The sequence below is a fragment of the Protopterus annectens genome, chromosome 2.part0 (genome assembly GCF_019279795.1).
Source record: "Protopterus annectens isolate FY-2018-M chromosome 2.part0, PAN1.0, whole genome shotgun sequence".
In the NCBI taxonomy this organism is placed as follows: Eukaryota; Metazoa; Chordata; order Ceratodontiformes; family Protopteridae; genus Protopterus; species Protopterus annectens.
The window spans coordinates 585,159,267-585,184,253 of NC_056728.1; the positions used below are offsets into that span (position 1 = coordinate 585,159,267).

Consider the following 24,987-nt stretch of genomic DNA (forward strand, 5'->3'; position numbering starts at 1 on the left):
CCCAAAGAGCTGTACTCATAGGTTTGTCTCTAGAATGAGTTGTAATTAGAGGACATTTAATAACTGTGGTTAGACAATATAAGTATGATGGCAGCCTTACCATTTAGGATGTAGAAGGTAGCCACTACCAGTCAGACTAGTGACATTATAGTGGCTGACAGGGGCAGTACAATGGTGCAGTATTTAGAGTTGTTGCCTCAGCTTTTGGGTCACTCTGGCTCCTAGATGTGCTGCCATTTCTGCAGCGTCTGTGTCTATGAGGGCTTTGGCTGCTGGGTTTGTTTTCCCCCATATGCCAAAGGCATGCTACTAAATGAAAATACAGTCATTTAAACTGTCCACAAGATCAATGTGTGAGTAAGTGAGTGAGTGTATTTGTGTGTAAGTGGGTACATGCGTGAGCGTATGTGCACATGTCTACAAGTGTGAGAGTAAATGTGTGTGCCTGTGTGTTCATGCATCTGCATGAATGTGAGTGTATACATGCATATGTGTCTGCACTTTTGTAACATTGGTGTGTGTGTGTGTGTGTGTGTGTGTGTGTGTGTGTGTGTGTGTGTGTGAGTGTGTGTGTGGAAATGCAGTAGAAATCTGGCAGTGGCTTGCTTGCTAGTATAGAAATGTTCAGCACTGACTCATGAAGGTAGGATTGGTAATTCAAATCTGTTTACAGGAACTATGTTTTACTTTATTTGGGGTCGCTTCCAGTTTGATATTATGACCATGGATTAATTATTTATTTCCTGGTATAGTCAGTGTGAGACTGTCAGGCTTTTTTATGGTTTCATTTCCCAACTTGGTGTTTGCTGTAAATGTGTTAGGGTGCATGACTTACCTCACCCTCCTTCCAGGTCATATCACACATGCTGCAAGCCTTCCTTCATCTGATCAAGCCTGCCAGCCTTAAGTCTTTTCCTTTTTATCTCATTGATCTGGTTTTCATTATTTCCAGGCATCATCAATACGAAACTTCAACATTCTCTGGCCACTGAAATAAAGATCATAGTAATGTGCTCCAATCTAAAGTTAGGAAGTCCATATATTTACTAGTGGAGTGAGAGTAACTTTCAGGCAATATCTAATCATCTTATTATAGGTTCATAGGCAAGTACTAATCAAGCCGTCTGCAGACCATTTCAAGCCTATCCAAAAATCCTTATCAAAACTTTCCTTCTATCCTAAAAGAGGGCAAGATTCAAAGATTCAAATTCAAAGAAACTTTATTGTCATTAACACAAGTGCTATCTAAACAAAATTTTCGAGTGTCAGCTCTTTTACAGAAGAAAAACAAACACAAAAAGACAGACATGACAGGTATTAAAGAATAAATAACTATAGTACAAAACTAAATGTGTAGGTAGCTGAAACTCATGCTTGTATTTGTATACACTGGACAACACTGACTACTAGATGATTAACACATGAAAAGTACAAAAACAAATGACAGGATAGTATGGAAGAGAATTCGAGGCTGCCCATACAATTGTCTAGGTTCACCTTTCAGGTTGCAAGGGTGCTACTTTGCTTGACATATAATGAAACAGTAGACAAGATTGTGTAAAATTAGGTCAATGGTTAAATTTAAACCAATGGAAGGGTCACAAAATAAAAATGTGAAACACTGGCAGTGGGTTCCAGCTCTGTAGGTGTTGCATATTCAAAGGAATCAATGGTCACTCCTCATGAAGTGACAATTTCAGTGGGATTTTCCAGATTTTCTTCGAAAATGTTCATCTTGACAAAAATGCCATTAGATGATATATTTAAACTATTGCACAATCTGTAGTACTGAGCAGTTGCTGGTTACATAACTTTGTCTATTAAGTTAATTAAAAATGCTATGAAAACAGTGCTATTCTAACACCTTAAATATGTTGCACCTCCCAAGGAAGCTTATTTTTGTCGTGTGTAGTCTAAATATAATACCCTGTGTCTTTTTCAAATGTTTTCATCTGTTCACTCTTTTCACCCAAACTAATTTGCTCGGCTAAAACATAACAGTATGTGAGAACTTTTAAAAAATAACTTAAACCTATAAATGCTACTAAAACATGAAGAACACATTTTTCAAATGAGGTGAGACAGTGGAATTATTGTTAATGTCAGCACATATCAAAGGTAATACTAGACACATTTATCCTAAACAGCAGTAGTGGGGCAAAAAGGCTAAAATGTTAACAAGGGGGAACACACACACTGCAGCATTAGGCCTCATAACACCCCAGAGTGGGGGTTAATTACAAATTAACATACACCCTTTTGGTCATTATTGCTTACTTATTTTCTTTCTTGACATATTTAATAAGAATAACTTCACAATATTTCGAAACAAATTAATGATATACCTCAGAAATGCCAATAACTGGCAAAGCTTCCATAACAATGGTGAAGAATATCCATATCATCTCTGCCATCAATGCCCTGGTTTTTTTTTTTTTCATTCTTTCTGCAATTATTCTAATTTATTTATTTAACATTTGTTTACTGGGAAAGTCTGACTTGGAACAAAGGCAATTTTCAGCGGAGGCCCAGGGAGAAATGCTCTAGACACATATCTGTAACGTGGGAGGAAACCAGAGTACCTGGATGAAACCCACATGAATGCAGGGAGGACATGCAGACTCTGCACAGAAGGCACTCCAGCTGAGAATTGAACCGGAGAACCTCTTGCTGTGAGGCGATAATGCTACCACTGCACCACTGTGCCATCTATTAATTAATTGAATTTGTGCCTGTTTTTATAGGCTTCATTGTTCAGAGACAAGATATATTAACTGTCTAGTTCATTAGATTACATGTATTCATTGTTTGGAAACCTTTGTTTATGTCATATCACATATCAGTTTATTATACTTATTCTTTCTAATTTTACTGTTGTAACATTTTTTGCATTGCTCCTACTTCACACATAAAAATGGCATAGCCCTGTCTCCATTCACTGTTTTCATTTATTTAATTGTGTTTGTTGTTTTAATTTATACTTACTTTCAGCCTATTTAATAACAAGCAATGATGTGTGGTTTTAGTTTTACTCATTCTATTTTACCTCTGGCCTGAGTTGTAACCAAGAAGAGTCCAATGTCAAGTCCAATTACCTGGTTAACAAACAAACAGACAAACAAACAAAAATAAATAAAATAAACCATGCAGAACAAATGTATTAAGCAGACAATGGAAGAAAAAGAGAGGAATACAAAAGCAGGCATTTGGTCAGAATAGAGGTATGTGAAAACATAAAAAGTAAATAGAAGAGTGAAAAGTACAAAAAAAAGGCAAAACTGTAAGATGAAAAAATACTACGAAGAACAGAAATGGAATACGAGGAACGTACAAGAAAGTTGTTGACTGGGAAGTAAATATGGTCAGTGCTGAATGCTGCCTGCACTTCAGCAACAGCAGTTAAAGCACTGCTCTCTTGTCCCTATAGCTACATGCAAATACTTTCCCAAACAATATTTAATACTGGGAAATTCATGTTGCCTGTTATGGGCATTATTTTTCAGTTCTGTAGTCCACTGATCCATCCTGAAAACGCATATAATGATAATAGGAACATTTCAGCATTAGTTTGCTTTTGGATAACATATACTCCTTATGCAAGAAAAAAAATATGTTGTTAATGACATAAACTAACACCTGTAATCAGTGGCATCTGCCAGTGGGTAAACTGTAACAATATTACCGATCTGTTAACCAGGTAGATTCACTAGACACACATTCCCTTTTCAGCGGTGAGCTTTGAACAATCTCTGATTAAGTGACTTGCCCAAATTCACTCAGTACACAGATGAGGGCTAAGAGAATCCGGCCCTGTACCACAGGAGCTACAGCTTACAGCATTATCCCTCTGTTCCATCTGCCAGACACACATCATCTCCTAATATCTGGGGAAGTACACTGAAACAGCTCAAAAGTATTTCTAGAGAAAATAAATTAAAATGAAGAACACTATTCTTTCACTTATTTTATACCTAGAAACTGTCAAATATTGTACATCCAAAATGCAACATTATTTTAGTAATACCACAGTAACGGTATAGGCACAAAGTTTTCATTTGCAATATATATAACATTCAGTTCCTAGCTTTACTAAACACCGTAGTTAAATATCATACATAGGCAGGAATGTAATCATTTTCTTTAAAGTAAAATATACATATTATCTACCACAGATAAACCTTGGGTAACATAACATTTTGAATGAAATGAAATATTACTGTCCTAATTTCTGCTTGTCAACTGCCTCATACTTTCTCATTTTAATGACCACACATCTTTACCACTTACTGCTGTAGTTCATCCCCAGTGCAAGGCAACATTTCACACTGAGAAATATTTATTACCTGTGGCTGAACTCTTGTGTTAACTTATAGTCTGAACAAAATATTGTTGATGTAACAAGATTTTTGCATGTACCTTACAAATAAATCTATATCAAAAACTTTATCTGAGTAGATGGGATAGGTATAACAATGTTATATAATTTTATACATCGTGACAGTGACATTTTCTAATCTACTCCTATAAATGATTACTCTTTCACCCCTAATTTTTGTAATATACTCCCACAGATTGTTACTATTTCAGCCCACAGTACTATAATCTTGGGTTAAACTACAACATATGATCAAAGTTCAGTTAATCACTTCCACTTCTATGTTGTCTACAAATAGCACTGACTACCTATTGCTATGTAGTGTTTGTAAAACGCACTGCTTTCATTTTGTAACGGCATTCATAAGGTAAGGGTATGGCAGAACAGCTACAACAAATTCCATAATTTATGTACACTGTCTATTCGTATATGTGAAATTATTGAGGAGATCTGCTTGTTCAAGGCAAAGAAAATTCTTATAGGAGGAAAAAAGCTGTATGTCTGAGATGATACTATAAATTCTCTTGATTGTCTTCATCTTTGTTGTATTAACTAACCTCTGTCTGCATAATGGGAAGCTCTCGAAGGAAAAATAGCCAATTTTATGAATACTTCATGAAAATTAAAACTAACCTAACCTAATGATATTTCTTGTATCAAAGTATCCTCATAAGTTGTTATTAAGAATTTGGTAAAGCTGCAATCATATATTACATATTGCTGCTATTGGCCAAAACCTGATCAGCAGACTCTTCGTGTTTTTCTGTCCTGACTGCCTCATTTGACATATTATGCCATGTGACCTATGGAGAATGGAGAGTAAGTCAAAATATGATCTGCAGTGTCCAGTCTACTGAAGTCAGTGTTCAACAAATGAGAAAGACAGAATGCAAGTGAGTTCTGTTTTAAGAAATAGGTTGGTTGCCTTTTTAATTTAGTTAATTTTCCTTTACATATTTTCTGTTTATTTTATTTAATGTTCCTTATTTGTGCTTTGTGCTTATTTGTTCCATTTTTGGCAGTACCAAATATTATAAAAGTGCATGTGACAGTCCTCAGGGCTTAGTCAAGTCAAGCTGTATTAATTAGTTCATTAGTTAATGTATTTGTTTAAATGTTTTACATGGCTAGAATACTGATCCATGTAAACCAATTTCAGGATCAGCCCATGAGCACAGAAAAGAGTGAAAGTAGTTACGTTAGAACATTTATTTTATTTTATTTTATTTATTTTATTTGCAGTTTGATTTCCGGGGAAGTCCACTGGGCCAAATTGACCCATTTTCAGTGGAGACCTGGGGAGAAAAGCTCCAAGATGCATTATACATTTAGATACAACTGATAGTTAATATTAAAGATAATATTATGTAGAATAGTTACTCATAAATGCATTCAATATCATGCATAGTTAACAAATTCATTAAGCTTGACGGAAGGGATCATACAGTTTCATTTGAGGAAAACAGATATGTGTTAGGTGTGGAAACAGTTTACATACAAACCTTTTAAGAAAATGTAAATACGCTTTACATACAAACATCAACAGTAGAATGCTATTTACAATATTTACAAGGTTGGCCTGTGTGAGGGTAGCTGTAGGAGTTATTGACAGCTTAGAGAGAAGCTATAGAAATTGTTGAGAGCTTAGATAGGCTCATAGGAAGATAACTATGAGAGTTGTAGAGCTTTGGAACCAGAGCGAGAACCCCCTTGGATTAGGTTGGGTGAAGGCAGGTACATTTCCATTTAGTGGACAGGTGTTTGAATAGTTGGGTTTTGAAGTTTTCTGAGTTTGGTATGGTTCTTAGTGTATGGGGAAGGGAATTCCATTTTTTGCCTAGTGAGAAAGATAGGAGAAGTTGGCCAGCAGGACGTTTAGGTTTATGAATAGTAATTAAGTTCTGATTTTCAGATCTGAGAGCTCTGTTGGGTGTATAAGGGGGAAGGATGTTAGTTAGAGCGGGACATTTTGTTGGGTGAAATATGAGTTTATATGCAGTAGTGAGTTGGAGATAGTCTAGGTAGTTTGGGAGTTCAAGCCAATTCAGGGATTGTAGGCAGTGATGGGTAGTATTTTTAGATTTAGAGGCAAATTTAGAGATTTTGTTGTAGCAGTTTTGTAGTTTAGAAGTGATAGAGGAGGACAGGTTGGTTAGGAGAGGGGCTCCATAAAATAAGGAAGGAAGAAGATAAGTCGAGGCCAGAGTTTGCCTGGAAGAGTTGGAGAGAAAGTGATTATTCCTATACAGTATACCTAGCTTTTGGTGGGTTTTCTTAATATTTTGTTGAATATGAATATCAAACTTGAGGTGTTCATTTACAGTAATGCCAAGTAGTTTGGCAGAGGGGACTACTTCTATAGGTGAGTTGGTTTGACTATAGACTTTGAAATTTTTTTATCGTAGGAGAGGGTGTTTGTGGGAGGGAATAGTAGAATCTTAGATTCATTTACATTGAGAGAGAGGTGGTTTTGACGCATCCAGTTTTCAGTTGTTGAGAAGGCAGTTTAGGTTTTTGTCAGTAATTCAGAGAGGTTTGAGGCTGAGCAGACTAAGGTTGAATAGTCTGCGTATTGAATGATTTTAGCATCAGGAATAGCAGTGTGAAAGTTATTGATGAAGATGTTAAAAAGCATTGGCCCAAGGATGGATCCCTGTGGTACGCCATTTGGGGTAGGTAGGAAGGAAGAGATGGAGTTCTTCCATTTGACTGCCTGTGATCTGTCTGATAGATAGCTGGAGAACCAGGATAAAGCATTATGTGAGAGATTAAGGTTTGAGAGATGACAGAGAAGGTGCTTGTGGGAAACAGTATCAAAGGCTTTAGACAGATCGAGTAAAACAGTAGAAACTAAATGTCCTGAATCTCGGGCTTGATTGACAGTTTCTAGGAAAGAGAGTAAAGCGGTTATTGTGTTATGGCCTGGACGGAAGCCATGCTGGGTAGGAGTGAGAAGATTGTTTTGGGTCAGGAAAGGCATAAGTTGGAGGTGGATGCATTATTTGGCATTTACATAGGCTACTGAATTGAGTTATTATACTATAACTATAAGATAAAATGCCATAGAGTATGAGACCCAACAAATATTTAAGCTTTTAAACATCCCTGTAGTATAGTATAGTACTGAACACACATTACAGAGTTTTTAGTTTGGCTACAATTATATAAGTTGATTATACATTAATATCAAAACATTTTAAAGATTGCACAATATGTATATGATAATAGTCTTTAAATGCAACAATAACATAAAAAATTGGGGACAGTTGCTTAGCATTGCAAATAGTTAGATCTCAGCACTGGCTTTAGATATGTAAATGTCAAATAATAATGTCTGAAAAAAATAATTTACATTGCTCTTGTCTTAGAGGCACTTTTATGTTTTTACAAAATTCTGACATTTTCAACAGGAAGTCACTTTCTACACCATCTGAGAGGGCCTTTCTACAGTTTCTGGTGTAAATTAGAAAAGCAATGAGTGAAGTTTGCTATGATTATTTTGTCCATACTTTTTCAATGTACATTTGCAATTTTAACCATTGAACCTGAAACTCAGGTATTTGAATGAAGCAATTGCCTTTATTGTTTGATTGTTATAGTTTGTGATATGATAGATGAATTGATCAGAGGCTAATTTTTGCATGGTCTCAATGAGAATTGCTTTATTTTTTTATTTTTTTAAATAGTTTTCAGAACTAACTTCTTGTCTGCAAACCATTTTGTGAGGAGGTAAAGATTATTTTCTAGCTGTACTTTCATGAGTGAGTGAAAGGGCCTGCATCTATAAATGACCATATCATCAGCAGCATGCAGGTTTAAGGGAATGTTGTGGTAGGCCTTGAGGTAATGAATAAGAAGAATAGCAGATGAACTAGCATAGATGCCTGAGTGACACTTGCTGGTCCATGGAGAGGTAATTAGGAGTGAGAATCCATTTTTTACACTGAATTTTCTATCAGAGAGGTACTTCATAGGCCATTTGGAGGCTATGGGATTAAAAGTGATTACTTAGAAGTTGATGTGCAATACAGAATGACTGATCTTACTGAAAGCTTTACTCAAGTCAGTAACTATGATACTAGGTAAGCTGCCTTTGTTCATATTAAGATGCCATCAGTTAAAATCCATAGGATGGTGATTGTGTGCCATGGTATCCAAAATCCATGTTGGTTATTGGATGTGTGTGTGTGTGTGTGTGTGTGTGTGTGTGTGTGTGTGTGTGTGTGTGTGTGTGTGTGTGTGTGTGTGTGTGTGTGTGTGTGTGTGTGTGTGTATACCTTGCAGATATTCTGCTATTTGGATGTGAATTTTTTCTATAGTCTTACTTGGTGGAGTTATGAATATTGACTAGAAGTCTGAGGTCTAGTATTTGTTGTTTTTTTTGGGGGTTGTACTTTGCACAGGGGATTTGCTGTAGTTGATTTTCAGACTGTGGGCACATTTGACAGAGGATTAGATTGTAGATAATGCAGGAGAATGTAGGCAATATTGTATTTGCTGTATTTTAACTCAGGATGGTTATAGAGTATTGGATCTAGATGGAAAACTGAATAATAGCTGTTTGATTAAAGATCCACCGTCCTTTGTTTTAAAACAACAGAAACAAAAGTGGGTATTGTGATGACCCTGCACTGGCCCAGTAATCAGGAAGCCTCAATCTTCACCACTGGCAACAGTTGGGGATGTACACAATGGGAGGATGACAAGTACACACAAAGTAAAGTGCAATTTCCCTTAAGAGCACAGAGAGATCACAGTCAGTCTGAGGGTGGTTCCTCCCTCTTTCTCCAGATCCCCAATAAAACTCCCAACTGGCACAGCTATATGGGTGAGATCTCAGCTGAGTGGCCAAGGTAAGACCTCTAGCACCCTCTCTGTCCAACCAGTGCTTTGTGTCCCTGCCCAAGTCGCTGACACACACACACACACACACACACACACACACACACACACACACACACACACACACACACACACTTTGAGATATGATTTATATACAAACACATGCACACACATGGTAAAGGCTGGCACAGATTTACTAGCTATCCCCCTTCTGCCCTGACTATAATGTAGTTCCAGCTGCCACCAGCCAACTCTTTATCAGCTACATTAAAGGCCCTTAAAAAAGGGTGTCCAAGCCTACTGTGTAATGTTACTAATAATCCAAATGGTAGTCTGACTAAGAGGAAGGCTATCTAGGAGTGTCCTATACAGTGTCACCATATAGATATGCAAGTACTCTAAGAGCTTAAATATGTCTCACAAATATCAACCGCAAACATAGGTTTAAATATATGTAATAACAAAAGAACAAGACAATACACACTAAATCAGCACAGTAACTTCAGAGTTCAAAGCCACAGGAAATATTTAAAAAACATTGCAGGGCAGTCTCAAATAATTAAACAAAACATCTACGTTATACTTTACTATATTCCTATCTGAATCTAAAAGAGTTATTATGTCCTAAAAACGTACAGCAAGACCAGTGCAGAAGGTGGTGATGAGTGGATGTTCTTGCTAGATCATAGACAAAATACAAAATGCCCAGTCTCTCTCTCTGAGAGAATTCTTAAATTAATATCAAATATTACTGCTGGGTTAGCTTGGATGACATCACTTTTTGTCACCTGGCATTTAGTTCCCAAGCTAAACCCACTTTGTAGCATTAGACATCTCCTTGTGAAAAAAACATATCTGTCATATGTTTGCAGATCCTGGAAGTCATAAAACAATAAAACATTTCTGCATCTCAAACCTAGTAATTAGTTCTCTTCCAAGACAATGCAAAACATTCTAGCTCTAGGCATTGTGTCTGCTACTGAACTGAAACTCAGAGATAACTTTTTTAGAACAATCATAAAACAATTTAATTTCAACTTATTTTCTTGAAGTTTTGCAAGTTAACCCTCTATGTTCTAGTTTCTACTGTTAAAACATATACAGTTACACAATTACAATAGTTTATATATATTTCTATTGTAAGCCAACAGGGCATGTTGTGGTGACATTTTAGGACCAGAGTTCTGCTGTGGCGACCCCTAACCGGGAAAAGCTGAAAGACACAACACAACAACTTTATACCTTTACACACACTTCTGTATGAATCATATCAATATTCACAAATGACATAGAATTATTTACAAAAGTACAGCTAGCTGGGCTGGCAATATCTCCTTCTGTTACATTTTTATATAAATCATATTAATATTCACAAATGACATATAATTATTTATAAAATTCCAGCTAGCTGGGCTGACAGTCTTTCCCTTTTGTCACACTATTCCAGATAGCTGGGCTGGCAGTATTTCCCTTTTGTCACAGATATATAAGGAAGTAAGACGTTTGGAAGATAGTTGGAAGTTTGTTAAAGGAAATGGGAACTGAGAAAAGCTGGAGAATTTCTAGAGAAAGTCATTATAATAGAGATGACCTTGAGAGCTTTGGATTGTATTGTTTGATGTAGGGTGTTTTGTTTCTTTCTGTCCTGTCAGGTGATTTAATTGACTACATAAATATTTTGGTTGGACTAGTAGAGGATAGTTTATTGTCATAGCAGATGGCTTTATATCTGCATACAGCCTTTTTTGTCAAGGATTCAGACTTCTATCAATGTAAAATGAGTTCCAGCATTTCAGAAATGTTCTTATTTGTGCCAGACTTCATCTCTGATGCCAAATAATGATTTTAATTATTTTGTAAGCCACTGTTTCTGAACTGGCTTACAAAGCCTATACAGTATTGGAAAGTATCCTGAAGGGAGATTAGAATGTTTTAATGCACCTGCTGTCCAGGTGAGGTTACATTGTGTTTTGTTTGTCAGTTATATTAGTGGGAGTGGGATTTGGGACAGTTTATCATACTCAGTGCTATGGGCAATGTCCACTCAAGGATAAAGAGTGCATTTTTATGTGTGTAACATTTGTGGTAGGTCAGATAAGGAACAGTTACCTGTTTTAAGATTTCATCCTGTGGTTTCTTGAAGAACTTGCATGAAACCATGATTTGTTAGGAATTTATATACAGTATTTGCTAGTGGGCTTTTTAGCTATTCAAGTCACAAGGTTATAGTGAGTGGTAGCTGAAATTATTGTGTTTATTAATTGTTTAAATTCATCATAGAAGGATGGTGAATGGTGGTAGGCTACTGCTATGTGTTTTTGATTTCAATTAGACAATGGTGTAATTATTCATCAGATGGGATGAAAATCTGATATGGGAATGGTCTAAGAAGTGAATTTTATATCTAGTGTTATTTAAAATAGGCGGTATGAGGCTCCTCTTACAATTCCAAGCTGAGCATTGAAAGTGTAGCTGAAGTCAGAAAAGAAATGGATGTGAGGCTATGATTTTCATATATGATTCAGCTATAGTTTCTATATTTGGCAAGTTGGTGTTTAGAAATGATTCTAACTGTTGTTATTTCTTTTTATGCTGCCTACATTTAGAAGATTTCAGGTTACTATACTGGTGTTTTAATGGCTAGCTTAAAGTTGCAGATATAAAGTCTTGGAATGATTGCTAGGTTTCCTTCAATAAGCAAAATTAATATTGGAAGTAGTCTGCAAAGAACTTTTAACTGATTGTTCAAATACATTTTGGTTTGTGCCTTTGAGATTTTTTTGTGCATAAGTTAGCTTTCTTTCCATTGTAATAGAGCCATGGCTAGTATGGAATTTGGTTTAGAAACATTGGCTTGTTTTGTGGAATAGGAAGATCAACCGTTCCTCACACATACTGAGAAATGTCTGAGTAACATCTTGTCTCCACTTCATGTGCTACTGGATAGTTCATGAGAACTTGTTTCAGACAATCCAAAGTTAACTGTCATGGACTCTTCAATCTTCTTCCTACTCCTGGGCCTCTGTTTCAGTAACTAATGCAGCTGCTACATCCTAGGTTAGTAAGTAGCTATTACTGAAATCTGGGGAGCCCAGTTAGCATTATACAAAATGCTAAAAAAGACTGACCGCCCACAATGCTGACAAATCACTAACAGTAAGTAACCACTTGACCAGCATGCTGACCTTTGCCCCTTATCTCCTCGGTAGTGTGATCTTGGAGTTGGTATATTTAGTTGGGGGGGTCTGTGCTTCGGTTTTAGTGTGTTTGTAGGTTGGGTGATCAGTTACTTACCATTAGTGTTTTGTCAGTGTTCTGGGCAGTCGGTCTTCTGAGATGTCGGGATTTTCATCTCAGTCTTTTTGGTTTTAGGTAAGTGAGAGTTTGGGTTTCTGAAAGTGATCCATGTACATATATATCACTAAGCAATGCAAGCAAACAGCAACACAAAACTGATTAGTACAATCAGTGACTATACTGCCTACAAAATAAAAGAAACAGTGACTCACACCCACCTGTAAGCAAATCATAAATACATTCCCTTACCTAACTGCAAAATCAGAACCCCAGCCAAACTGTAAACCAGGAAACTTGTACAAATTTATAACATGTGACTCCTTTGGCACTTCTACAGGCAAACTCAAAAAATGCCTAAAACAGCTAAGATAAAATGTGGTAACATGCTTCTCTCACAAGTGTGCCTTACTGTCTTACTGCACAAAATCACACAGATCACTGCTTCTTACACCAACAAATATTTCCCAGTTAACCATACCAACAGAACAAATGTATTGACATGTGGAGGATTCACCTCATTACCTGTAATATTAGGCCTAAGCACTCACATCTCCTTGCTTCTAAACTCCGTGGTCACACAACCATGACCAATTACAAATTCCACAAAATAAGCTATTGTTGACTGAGTGACTTTGTGTCAGTTGACTATAGCATTCATCTATGATCAGTGATTTTGATAGGCAAAGACACCTCTTCTACACCTTGATAAGATGTGTACTCAGTAGCCTGTGCAGTAACCATACCTGGCTGTCTATCTGTTTTGCTATCTATCTGTATGTCTATGCATGGGGGTTCTGTGTGTGTTTGGAAGATGGTTGCTTTGGTCAACAGGTAGAAGTGTGGGTTTTTTGGTCAAATGTCCCGTTTATCAAGCAGATGTTTTGTTGATGTGTGTTTCACTGAAACAGGTAAGTGGTATGTATAGTAGGTGGCTGTGTGTGTGTGTGTGTGTGTGTGTGTGTGTGTGTGTGTGTGTGTGTGTGTGTGTGTGTGTGTGTGTGTGTGTGTGTGTGTGTGTGTGCGCGCGCGCATGTGTGTTGCGAATGCAGATTAGGTTTAGATAAGGGTTAGATAAAGCTATAGAGTAATATGCTTACGATTGTAAGTGTTTAGGGTTAGGGGAAGCCACACCACCCTCCTTAGTAATGTGTGCTAACTTTAGCCCTGCCCCTTCCCCTAACCCTGACATGCATCTTAAATTTAAAAAAAGTACCCTTTCCATAACACTGCCACTATTCAGACAAATTTGAGGTGAATGTGATTGGGATTTGGGTTGTATATCAGAAAAAAAACTGTTTGCTTTTCTTGATTTACTGAGTGTCACTGTGTTGTATTAGCAATATAATAATTGGTCAACATGCTTTAGTTGCTGTTTTGTTTATCAAACAATTTACATGACAAACAGCCATCATATAATCCTCTATCTATCTATCTATCTATCTATCTATCTATCTATCTATCTATATAAGTTTAGTGTCCTCATAATTATGAAAGTTGTGATTGTCTTCAATGTCTTTTATACTGGGTGCCACAGCCACCTTCATGGCATCTGTGATGGTTTCATCCACATATCCTTTCATTTTTTATAGACCAACTCTGGGGGCAATGCAATGTAGGACTGAACAAAAAGAATACTTTAAAGTCTGACTGTTGCAATTATGAGGACTGAAAATTATTATCCTCATAATTATGATAAGGACTATATCATGCATACCTGTCCTAAATACAAAATCACATAGCCTTTTACTTCATAAATTAGTACACACTACTGGAGTGGCTATATTTTACATTTATAGTAGGCTAATTTATGGGTAAAATGTTCGTTTTTTTTCCCCTAATCTAAAGTTAATGTAATTGTGCTCAGGGGAATAGAAAGAAAATTTACTGGATGTCTACACAATGTTCAATATTCTAACAGACATCAATGATGGGGTTTAGTTACCATTCACTACCGCTTTATAAGAGGCAGAGATAATGTTTGGTGTTCAATGATTTAACAATGAGAAGCTAAAAATTTTGCTGAAAATGGCATTAACTCATTCCAAAAGACTGTTAAGAGATAGTTAACTTTATTACAATCTTCATTCTTACAGAACTGCACAACATTTCAAATGTGATTCTTACAATATTGATCATTTTAGGGATAAACTCCCAATTCATATACATGACTCCGACTTTATGAACACTTTTCAGCTGTCAGCAGATTCTTAGTACGGTCATTTGACATACTCTGTAAGTGTGGAATCTGTGTTCCAACCTCAGCACTGATGTAAACAGAGGTATATGCTTGACTTTCTTTAACATTTTAATGTCCATAAGGATGAATGCTGAGTATATTGGGAAAAGGATGCTAAGGATGAAGCTACCAGGTAACAGGAAAAGAGGAAGGCCTAAGATAAGGTTTATGGATGTGGTGAGAGAGGACATGCAGGTGGTTGGTGTGACAGAGCAAGATGCAGAGGACAGGAAGAAATGGAAACAGATGCTCCGCTGTGACGACCCCTAATGGGAACAGCCGAAAGAAGATGATCTACAAGAACATTTTCTGAAATTTAATTAATCAAGTCTTCAAGGCTGAGTGTTATGATATAGTAGATACTCAGCTTCAGTCATTGTTTGATAAACTCAACTCCAACATTTTTCCCTCCTATAGTCATTATATAGTTCTTGATATTCCTTTCTACAATTTGTGTTTACATCTTCTTGCAGCAAGAAGAATAATCCACTCACTTCTATCAACAGAATATTTTCAAACTTCTCCTTGATATTACAGCATATGTTATCACCTCTTGTTTCAGTCACTCTTGATTGAGATTTTATTCAGAACTTGTTCCTCTCTTTTGATATTGCTTCATTGCCTTCATTCCTTATTTCCAATGTTTTTTCCAACACATGACTACCCTCTCTCTTCTGCTTGTGTACATTCGCCATACTTACACTCACCTAAAATTATTGCATTTCTGGTATCATCTCTCGTACTTCTTCCCCTCCTTTGTTCTTTATTTATTTCTTTTCCCCATTTTTTAAATTCCTTCTACAATGTTTTATATCTCTCTTTTCTCTCTCCTAGTTGAACATTTAACGTTTTCTCCCCTCTTAGAGCGGTCAGTCAACTTCCTGTATTCCCCATAATTTTCTTATTCTAAAACATCCCACATTTTCTTCTGTCCTATATCACCTTTTCACTGTTTATTTCTACCATTATTTAAGACAGGGATGGTGAGCTTTTATGGTTTCCCGAACACCTCAGCTCTTTGGAACTATTATAAGCATTTGATCTATTTTTGTCTGTTTTAATATATGTGAATGTGCTTTCCCCCTGTTTTGAATTGTCTTATACAATCCTCAGAATGTATTCTCTGTCCAACCCCATTTAAAAAATCAGTATCACTGTATACCTTGTCTTCTGCCCTCTCCTCTACCTCATCACATTCTCTCAGAATTGTAAGCGCCTCATTTATTTGATTTTCTACCAACACTTCGTCATGACAGCTGAAATGTTAGACACTTGACACACTACCATATGCAAGGAAGCAACAGATTAAATACAAGCAGACATTAACAACTTCACATAATTCTATATATTGAGATTTTGCTTCATCCACCCAAACATATAATCAAGTCTTTTTGTTGCTTCATTTTCACTCCCATTTTGTTTACCCTTCACACATTTCTTTTATACTCTTTCATCTCAGTAGCTGTCCAACACTCCTTACTCCTAAGCTCATCTATCTCTTGATATTTTATTGTTTCCTGTTGATCTTTTCACACATTCAGCCAGACTTAACTCTTCAATACATCCACAGGCGTTCATTGTCTTGGGTTCATGTAAACTTTATGAGGTTTGGTCACCCTCATCCTGGGGCATCTCTCTCCTTTCCTTGATCTTATTTTCAATAAGTTTTTTTTATTTACTCACATGCCCTGATCTGGTTATTGTTATTGTTACAGTTCTATACTTATTATAAAAAGTCGTAGTACATAGGGTTTCAGTTCAATTAACATGAATATGGATGATTAAAGTTAACAATTAAATATCAAATGTTTTGCATAATGACTAAGAGATTTGTCATATTATCTGGATCTAAATATGCACAATCTTTTGACAAACACAAAAAATGTAACCACAATAAACATTATTCATGAATAAATGAAATAATGTTAAACATCTGTGTGTATCTAAGTGCAATGCTTGGCTCAAAATAAATAATAAACCATCCTTAAAAATTCACATTCCTAATCCATCAGACTTTTTTCATGTTATACCCTCACCTGAGAGCTCTGCTGATTTTGCTCCTATTTGTTTCTCCTTCAATAACATGGCAATTAAAATCTTCAAAAAATACACATCTGTGTGTTATACCTCAGCTGTTCACACTCTCAGACATGCATAGTCTCTTAGGCATGAGACAGGCTCCAGTTCCTCCTCCCAAACTGCTGATTTATATACATCAATGGTTCTTAGCTGGCTTCACCTGGTACAGTAGCTCCTTTTACAATATTTTACTTCTTTCAATCTTTCTCTGTTGCTGAATCTATATCTCCAGTCTGATGCTCTATAGATCAATTCTTTAGCTGCAATGCTTTTGTACTTAAATTGTTCAACAGCCTGACATTATTAATGTTAGTACACCACCTCTTCCGCAGTCATTTATTTAACTACAAACTTACTTTGCTAACTAGGTTAATGGGCTGCTTTACAGGCTAATTTCAGCCATGACTTAGGCCACTCTGGTAGTACAGATTTCAACATAAAATCATATTTGTTAAAGTTAAAATAATACTAACAACAGAGCATATCACTAGAAATATACAAGCAAACATAATATCTATCAATAGATATGAAAGTAAATGAGAGAACAATGATTTAACTCACAAATTAGCAACAGTAGCAACTTATCATGGTAATGGACATGAACTTTGTACAATTTAGAATTATGTGAGGAGTTAGGAGAGCTATATCACAGGCTATGCCATACGTGATTGCTGCTTGAATTCAGGTTTTAGGCCAGTGTCAAAATAGCAGCACTTGTATTAATTGCTAATAAATTTAGTTAGCTGTTGTTTAAACATGGTTAACTTCTGTTTTGTTTTGTTATGCTTTGTTTCTAAATTTCAGATAACAAATTCCAAGCTGCTGATGCAAACTTCGCGAAAGCTTTCTCACATAGTAGGGAACTGTGACCTTGACAGCCATATTGCATTTTCTGAACATGAGTGAAGAGAATAAAAGTTTGTATGTACTAGCGGTTGACAGTAAGAGCAGTTTAGTCATTTGTATGTTGGGCAGGTAAGAAGTAGAGTGTGGTCGCCTAAGGATATGAATCTGCAGTTCCTGTTTATCATGACTTGGAGCTTGTAGTTGTTATGGGCTGATTGTAGAGAAGATAAGGCAGGCAACAGTCTAATTATGGCAGCATCATTTGTAATGCCAAGGCCTTCCTGAATTCTAAGGGAAGTAGGTTTGTATATTTATATATCAGGCTTAACTGCTTGAGGGCTGTTGTTGTGATATTTTTGTATATGTTAGCTGAATGTTTATTGCTGATCAAATCTTATTCTCGGGTATCTTTGTTCTGTAACTATATGCAAAGGTGATCCAAGGGTGCGGGTGAGGGGGTCAGTAATACTTAGTGAGGAGAGCTGATTTTATGTCCTGGTGCTCATTTACATGGGGGTTAGTAATGCTTAGTGAGGAGGGCTGATTTTATGTCCTGGTGCTTATTACATGGGGGGGGGGGTCAGTAATGCTTAGTGAGGAGGGTTGATTTTATGTCCTGGTGCTCATTTACATGTGGGGTCAGTAATGCTTAGTGAGGAGGGCTGATTTTATGTCCTGGTGCTCATTTACAGGCTTGCTCCTTGCAGAACACAAAACACCATCAGCATAATTGATATGTAAAATTGCACATCTTCAAATAAACCATATTGTATTGTTCTCTGTATAGATTTGTTCTCTGAGATGCCACATAAGTAAGATGACAACAGCGTTTCATCCTTTAGTGTACCTACTCATTATTATAGTTATAGTGCTTTGAACAGCTACTTGAAAAATTATAAACAGCAGCACACATTTCTGGCTAATTATCAACCAAAAGTGCTATCTCAAACTGTTGACACTGGTGTACCCCTTTCTATTCCAGTAGAAGACAGTTCTTTATGTCCATCCATCCAAACTTGAACACCTCCATCCTGTATTCAGCACCTGAGTGTCTGGATTTTGCCCAGCTACCAGCTTTGAACCATAGTACAATGGGAACGGTATCTGTCAGTGGTACCCATGGGTGCCAGTGTAATAGACACTATAATGTTATCATTAAAATAAATTATGACGTTTAAACATGAAAGAACAAAAGAGGCAAAAAACAGAAAAAAAATTGGAGGACACTTCCTCATCCACATACTAGTAAAACACTTGTGTCAAGCATTGGCCCAGTCATCTTATCTAATGCTAATCTATGATCACTTTACAAGAGAATGCTGTAGGAATCTATCTGTCAAAAAGCAACCACATTTTAGAAGGGAGATGATGTATATAAGTCATCAACCAAGTAACAGCTGCATCTATATGCTTCTAAATCATTTGCTCATGAGTTTGTTTTGCTATGGAATAAATTGCAGCATCCTCTTTGAGGAACAAAAATTTAGTTGTTTTCAGACTACTTACAAGCACTATATTTTAATAGGTTCATAGATTAGTACTAGGCTAACAACTGTTGTGGGCCATTTTAAGCCTTGTCAGTTGCCCCAGATGAGAATCAAACCCTGCACCTTGTGTCTGTAAGATATAAACACCTTAACTATTATGACATCCTCCCCATAATACACATAACAATCTGATTACAGTAAGTTAGAATTCAAGCACTGAAGGAGCCGTAACTCAGATACAAACTAAAAGAGAAAGTAACCAAACTTCCCAATATAAGTTGTAGATTGACTGGCGCTCTTCCATCTACACACAGAGAAAAGACAAATCTCAGAGTGAATCCCAGCGACTGCTATTACAGAAATAGCACATCTCACCAGTTTACACAAAACTAACTGTAGGGAGAATTTATTTTTTCAACAATTCTTTCAGATCTTTTCTCCCATCATTATCATCAAAACAGGCTGTATAATTTTACATACAGAGAACAAGGACTGCTTGTAAATACTTCTCACTACAATTAAAGTTTTCCACAACAGAGGGGCCATTAGAAATTATTTTCACTAGCACTGTCATTTTTAAGCATTTAACATGTTCACATTTCACTTTCAGAAGTTATCTAAGAGAAACACTACTTATTATTAGAACATCAGCTTGACTAGGTGCCTTATGTTGGTTGCGCCAGCTAGAAAAATATGTAATATACACTAAATAAATATATTAATCTCCTCCTTTTTTATGGATCCTTCCATCCACAACCCCTTTTTCACACTTTTGGACATGGGGTTGGGGTGTCACTTCAAGGTTCACACCACCAGGTGGCTATATTATCTTCATAATCATAAGCCCAAATGAAATGTGCCTCTTTATGTGTTTTTGCTTTATATTTATTACTTATTTTATTTATTTAGCAGGCATGTCAACAGACCCAATTTCAATCACAATGTAGGTACATAACAATAAAGAACGATTTACCTAGTACAAAACTATAATAAGTACAGCTTAATATGTTAACAGTTGCACAAAATGTTATGTTAAGACTGTTAGATTTTTTTAGATTACTGTCCAGACTTCAGAATCATCTCTCTGTGCTTTCAGCACAGCTAGAATCATGAATGAGTTGCATAACAAAAGCAAAATATTAATATATGGCTTCTGCCAACATAACGCTTGAGATTTGTAAGTAAATTAAATTAAGGTGAGTGGAGATTTTACTGTATTTTCAAGAGAGTTACATATTATTCAACCAAGAAAGGAAAATAATCCGGATGGGCATAATAGTAAATGAGGGCAAATGTCAACTAATTTTATTAAGACAATGATAGTGGTGCCATTTGTTGGTGTACTTACATTGTCTTTAGGGGCCTGATTGAAATGTGGTACAGAGTGATAAAGCCTTGACCAAAATCCAGATGGTCTGCATTTGACTGTTAACCTGAATACTGAAGGAGATGACTGGGTAGTGGAAGAAGATTATGAGGCTTATACTTGCTCACCTGTCTCAAGGGGAAAGTGTGTCTTTTATCTAGTTCCTGGTGAAGACTGAGAATGATTGACAGAAACATTAGTGTACAACCATGTGGGCAGAGCAATTAAGGGATACATCACCTGTGAAGACAAGGAGACACCACTGCAACCCCCATGAACATGCTCACTCCAGAGTTTTTCCAGAATCCTGGGGAAGAGTAATTACTTAAAAAGAAATTCACACATCAGCCTCAGTCCTCGGCTACCCGCACATTGACAGCCTGAACTTGCCATGTTCAACTCCCCAGTATATGGCAATCTACAGCTTCAACTTGAGTCTATGGGCTTCCTATGGAGAAGGACCTCCTCATGAAGGATCATTCTGTGATACCACCAAATGTACCCAGAAACCAAAAGGTTGGAAAAATATGGAGCAAATCAAGGGAACCCGTGATCAGTGGCAAGCTAGTTTAAATTGTGTACTTAAAACCTTTACTTTGGTTTGTTAGATAGTGTTAACAGTAATGTAATATTGCATGTTTCTTGACATTCATGTAGCCACTGAGCCTTAGCAACATGCACTGTTGGGTAGTAATGGAGGCAAATGTATTGGCTACTTCTAGACTAAGGTTCCAGGCTTGTGTTGAATAATTTTCCATGCTAGTATTTGTGAAAGAGACACTTGTTTTCCATGCTATGCTATTTATGCTCTTACAAATAAAATTAAGGTTACTGTGAGCAGGCCAGATGACTTCAGTGAATGTTTGAACATGAATATATTTCACTATAAAACTAAAAGAGGAAGTGTCAGATGTTCAACAGATAGCATATGGTAACATCAGCAGGCTATGGGTTCTATTACCATTTCAGGTAATTGCATTAATTTTTGAATTGCTGACAATGCAGTGCAGCCTAAGCATGATGCTGCACCACTGAGTTTGCTCTCCTTTGGATGAGACATTAAATTGATATCCAATCTGCTTGAATTGGTGGTAGCTCAGGAGAATGCAAAGAACCTAAGAGAGCATGACTACGGGAAGTTCTCAGATGTCATGACCTAGCCTAGTGGGCATAACTGGTCAACAAAGTTTAAATAAATAAATATGTAATTTATTTTAGTATTTCTGTGACCATATAATCTCACACTGAGAAAAATATTTTCATTTACAGTCTGGTTAAGTGACTGATATAAAATCAAATAGTTTTCAGTTGGGGATTAAGGGAATCAAACTCTAGACTACAAAATGAAACTCATTTGCAGCGCATGGTCATAACTCTCTATGCTAAACTGCTAGACAGAATGTTAGGAAGACAGAGACAGACTTTGTTTTAGCCCATGTAGAAGTGTCTGTTTAATATGGTAACAACAGTAACTTGTTTAAAATGTAAGGACTGTAAACATTTCTGTTTTCCTCCTCTTAGGTGGCCATAAATAGCCACTAGCTCAGTTACTCATTCTCTAGGTCTTCCAGACCCACCTTAGATGCTCCCAGGCTCAACCAAGTGCACATACAGGCTGATGAGGAGATCAAAGTCGCTGGTGCAGCATCATACTGCTGCCCAGGAGAGGGTCGTAATTCTCACCACCCTGTGGCAATCATTGCTTTCAGGAAGGGCATGCATGCTTGCTTCCACAAATGCTCAACCTCCTAACTAAGTGGACACTCCTTATGCAGTGCAGAGCTCAGTAAACTTATAATGCGGTTTTATTTCAATGAGCCTAGGCTACCTTCCCAACAAGATGGGCAAGCTAATACTGGCAGCTCACACCCATCCTCCTGCTGTGGCCTGTCCAGCACCCATGTCACTAATCGCACACAAGTTGTCTGAGTCACAGTAAGGGCTTTATCCATCTATGCCATGGGGCAGAATAGAACTGAGAATCGTATACATTACTCACCGTTTAAATTACAATAATCCTCAGTACTGAATCACAGTAGAAAATGCAGAAGAATGAAAGAACTTGATATGTGGCAGGAAGAAATAGTCGGCATGTGCATGTAAGATAATAGCAGAAGAAGGTGCTGTTTCTTTAGCACCCAAACCAGGAAGTAGCGGGTCCAGTAACAGCTATTAGTTGTACAGCTAAGGGAAAGTATTAACAAGAAAGGAACTGTTACAGCTAGCAAAAAAACCAAAGGAATAATATCACTTTGGCTGCTTCAAAACTATCTGTTTCTAAGTGAATTAAAAGTAAAAGCAGAAAAGGTGCATAATGGTTGATAGAAGTGGTAGAAAAACTGTACTAAACCACTTGATTTCTAGAGTCTGAGGGATGAAACCAGCGATGCTTAAAACATGTTTTCTTCTCTTGCTATGTGCTGACATAAAAATACAGAAAGAAAAATAATATTTTATAAAATCAGACAAATCAACATGGAAGTGGAAAACAGAAGGCCAAGTGCTGGAGACAAGAGAAAAAGCGTAACAAAAGTTCACATCTTTACCATTGAAGCATTTTGATAGAAAGTGTTAGATGCAGCTGTGGAAAATATGGGAACAAACAGGCACTAGTTAGCTCTTCTTTATACATGTAAAAGTTAGTTTTATGTTGCACTTTCAACCTAGACTATAAAGTACAGCAGTAATGTTAGCATGCAAGTTGACAACAAGATGATAGCCATGAATGGATTCTCTATAAAAGGAAAAGTGCATATCAAAGAGGAGCATACACTTAGAACTGACTATATCCACAAAGGATGGCATAGAGAAGTTGGGATAAATTGGCATTTTGTAGGGACAGCTGACTGAGAGCATGAGGGAATGTGGGAAGAGAGTTACATTACAGATTACGTAGGACAAGGGTGAAGATTTCAGAAAGTTAAGAAGAAAGCTTTCACCTCTGAAACAGGGAGTAGGACGTGAGACGAATATTAAAAGTCTGAAGAGGGAAGACGGTGACTAAGACAATAATATTGAATGTAGCATCATATAAAATACGTGCATAACTGAAAAACAATGAATAATGTACTAATGTTCTTTCAGTTAAGTGAAAAAAAGTCAAGGGAAAATGGACAAAAAAGCAAGATGGTGAAGAGAAGAGAATTTGTGTGAAATATATATATATGTGTGATATAAATCTTACACAAGACTAAAATTAACATAAGCAGTAAAGAAGAAAAAAAGTAAGAAGGGGTCAAAGACTATATAGAACAGTCATTTAAATTAAGTTATGAATTTATGAAGTTTGCAAGAAAACAGACATAGTAGTACATTCATACTAAAGTTGAAACCTTGTATTTAAGGTAAGTATTTCAATAACTGACTGAAGTTACACTATAATTTCTTTTATACCAAGCAGACACTTTGTTATATGTTAACATCAAAGTATGCCCATTTTATGATCTTACAGCTTCCTATAGTCTATTTTAAAATCTTTGTTTTCTGTTTTAGATTGGCAGTCATAGATTCCAGTTGATTAAGTGCCAGGTCTTGTGTCTTTCCGTTGAACATCACTTGGTATGTATTGCATCTTCCAAGTTTGCATTGCACATTTATAGCTCATTATTATGAACCAATGAATTTGCCTAATTGCAAAGAGTGTACATGTCTTACTCTTGGAAGAAAAACAGATAGTCAAATAAATATGAGGTTGCAGCTCCTGAAGTCCATAAAGAGTTATTTTAGGCTTTTCTCATCAGGCCAGTATTCTGCTTTATCCTTGACAGCATTTTCCTACTTTGTCTACTTAGGACTCCACTGCTCAGTAGGCTTCTATCAACTGTCTGTGCATTATCAGACAAGCATGAATTACGCAGTCTGACTACTTTCAGTGAGCACAATTCCACTTTGTTTATCTTGTAAGAAACATGACTTTATTCCCAACAGCACTAATCCATACAGATCATATAAACAAGAGCATTCCTTTACCAACCAAAAGTTGTATGGGTGTCTTGGAAGGTATCATCTTCAACTTAAAATATTTTCTACTAGATTGGGTTTGTTGGTTTGAACAGATTACAGACAGGTCATACTGGTAAGTAGAATTTATGGAATCTACCTTATGTCTCCAGGCATTTAATGGGTACATTAAAAATAATTCATTGAAGTAAAATGTGGTTTCTTCCCAATAAGAGTTGTTACATATGCATTACAAGTCTTGTGTTTGCATGGATATGGGAGCATTTGTAAACAATAACATGAACATAGCAGGCAGATTGCTATAAAATAATTACAACATTTAAAAAAAGTGTTAGGAGCTATACTTTCTTTACAAATGTTCATGAATTAATTTTTCAACGGGTTCCTGCTTTATGTTAAATAAATATTGAGTAAAAGTGCACAGCTCAGTATCAAAATACATAAATCAGCTGTTATGCAGGGATACAGAAAAAAAGATTGCTTATGATTTGGGAGGGTG

General features: G+C 36.5%; 1 protein-coding gene and 1 pseudogene across 14 annotated transcripts in view; one reads left to right on the forward strand and one right to left on the reverse strand.

Annotated features, from left to right (window-relative positions):
• Positions 1 to 24,987, forward strand: part of LOC122793158 (transmembrane protease serine 11D-like) — a 971,710-nt gene that overhangs the window by 110,168 nt on the left and 836,555 nt on the right. For 13 of the 14 annotated variants that reach the window (XM_044060954.1, XM_044060958.1, XM_044060960.1 and 10 more), the window contains exon 2: positions 24,021 to 24,086. The exons of the other annotated variant lie outside the window; for it this stretch is intronic. The gene's annotated coding sequence lies outside the window, so the exon portion shown is untranslated. The remainder of the gene's footprint in view (positions 1 to 24,020; positions 24,087 to 24,987) is intronic. 14 annotated transcript variants of the gene reach the window in all.
• Positions 1 to 24,987, reverse strand: part of LOC122792754 — a 115,435-nt pseudogene that overhangs the window by 76,410 nt on the left and 14,038 nt on the right.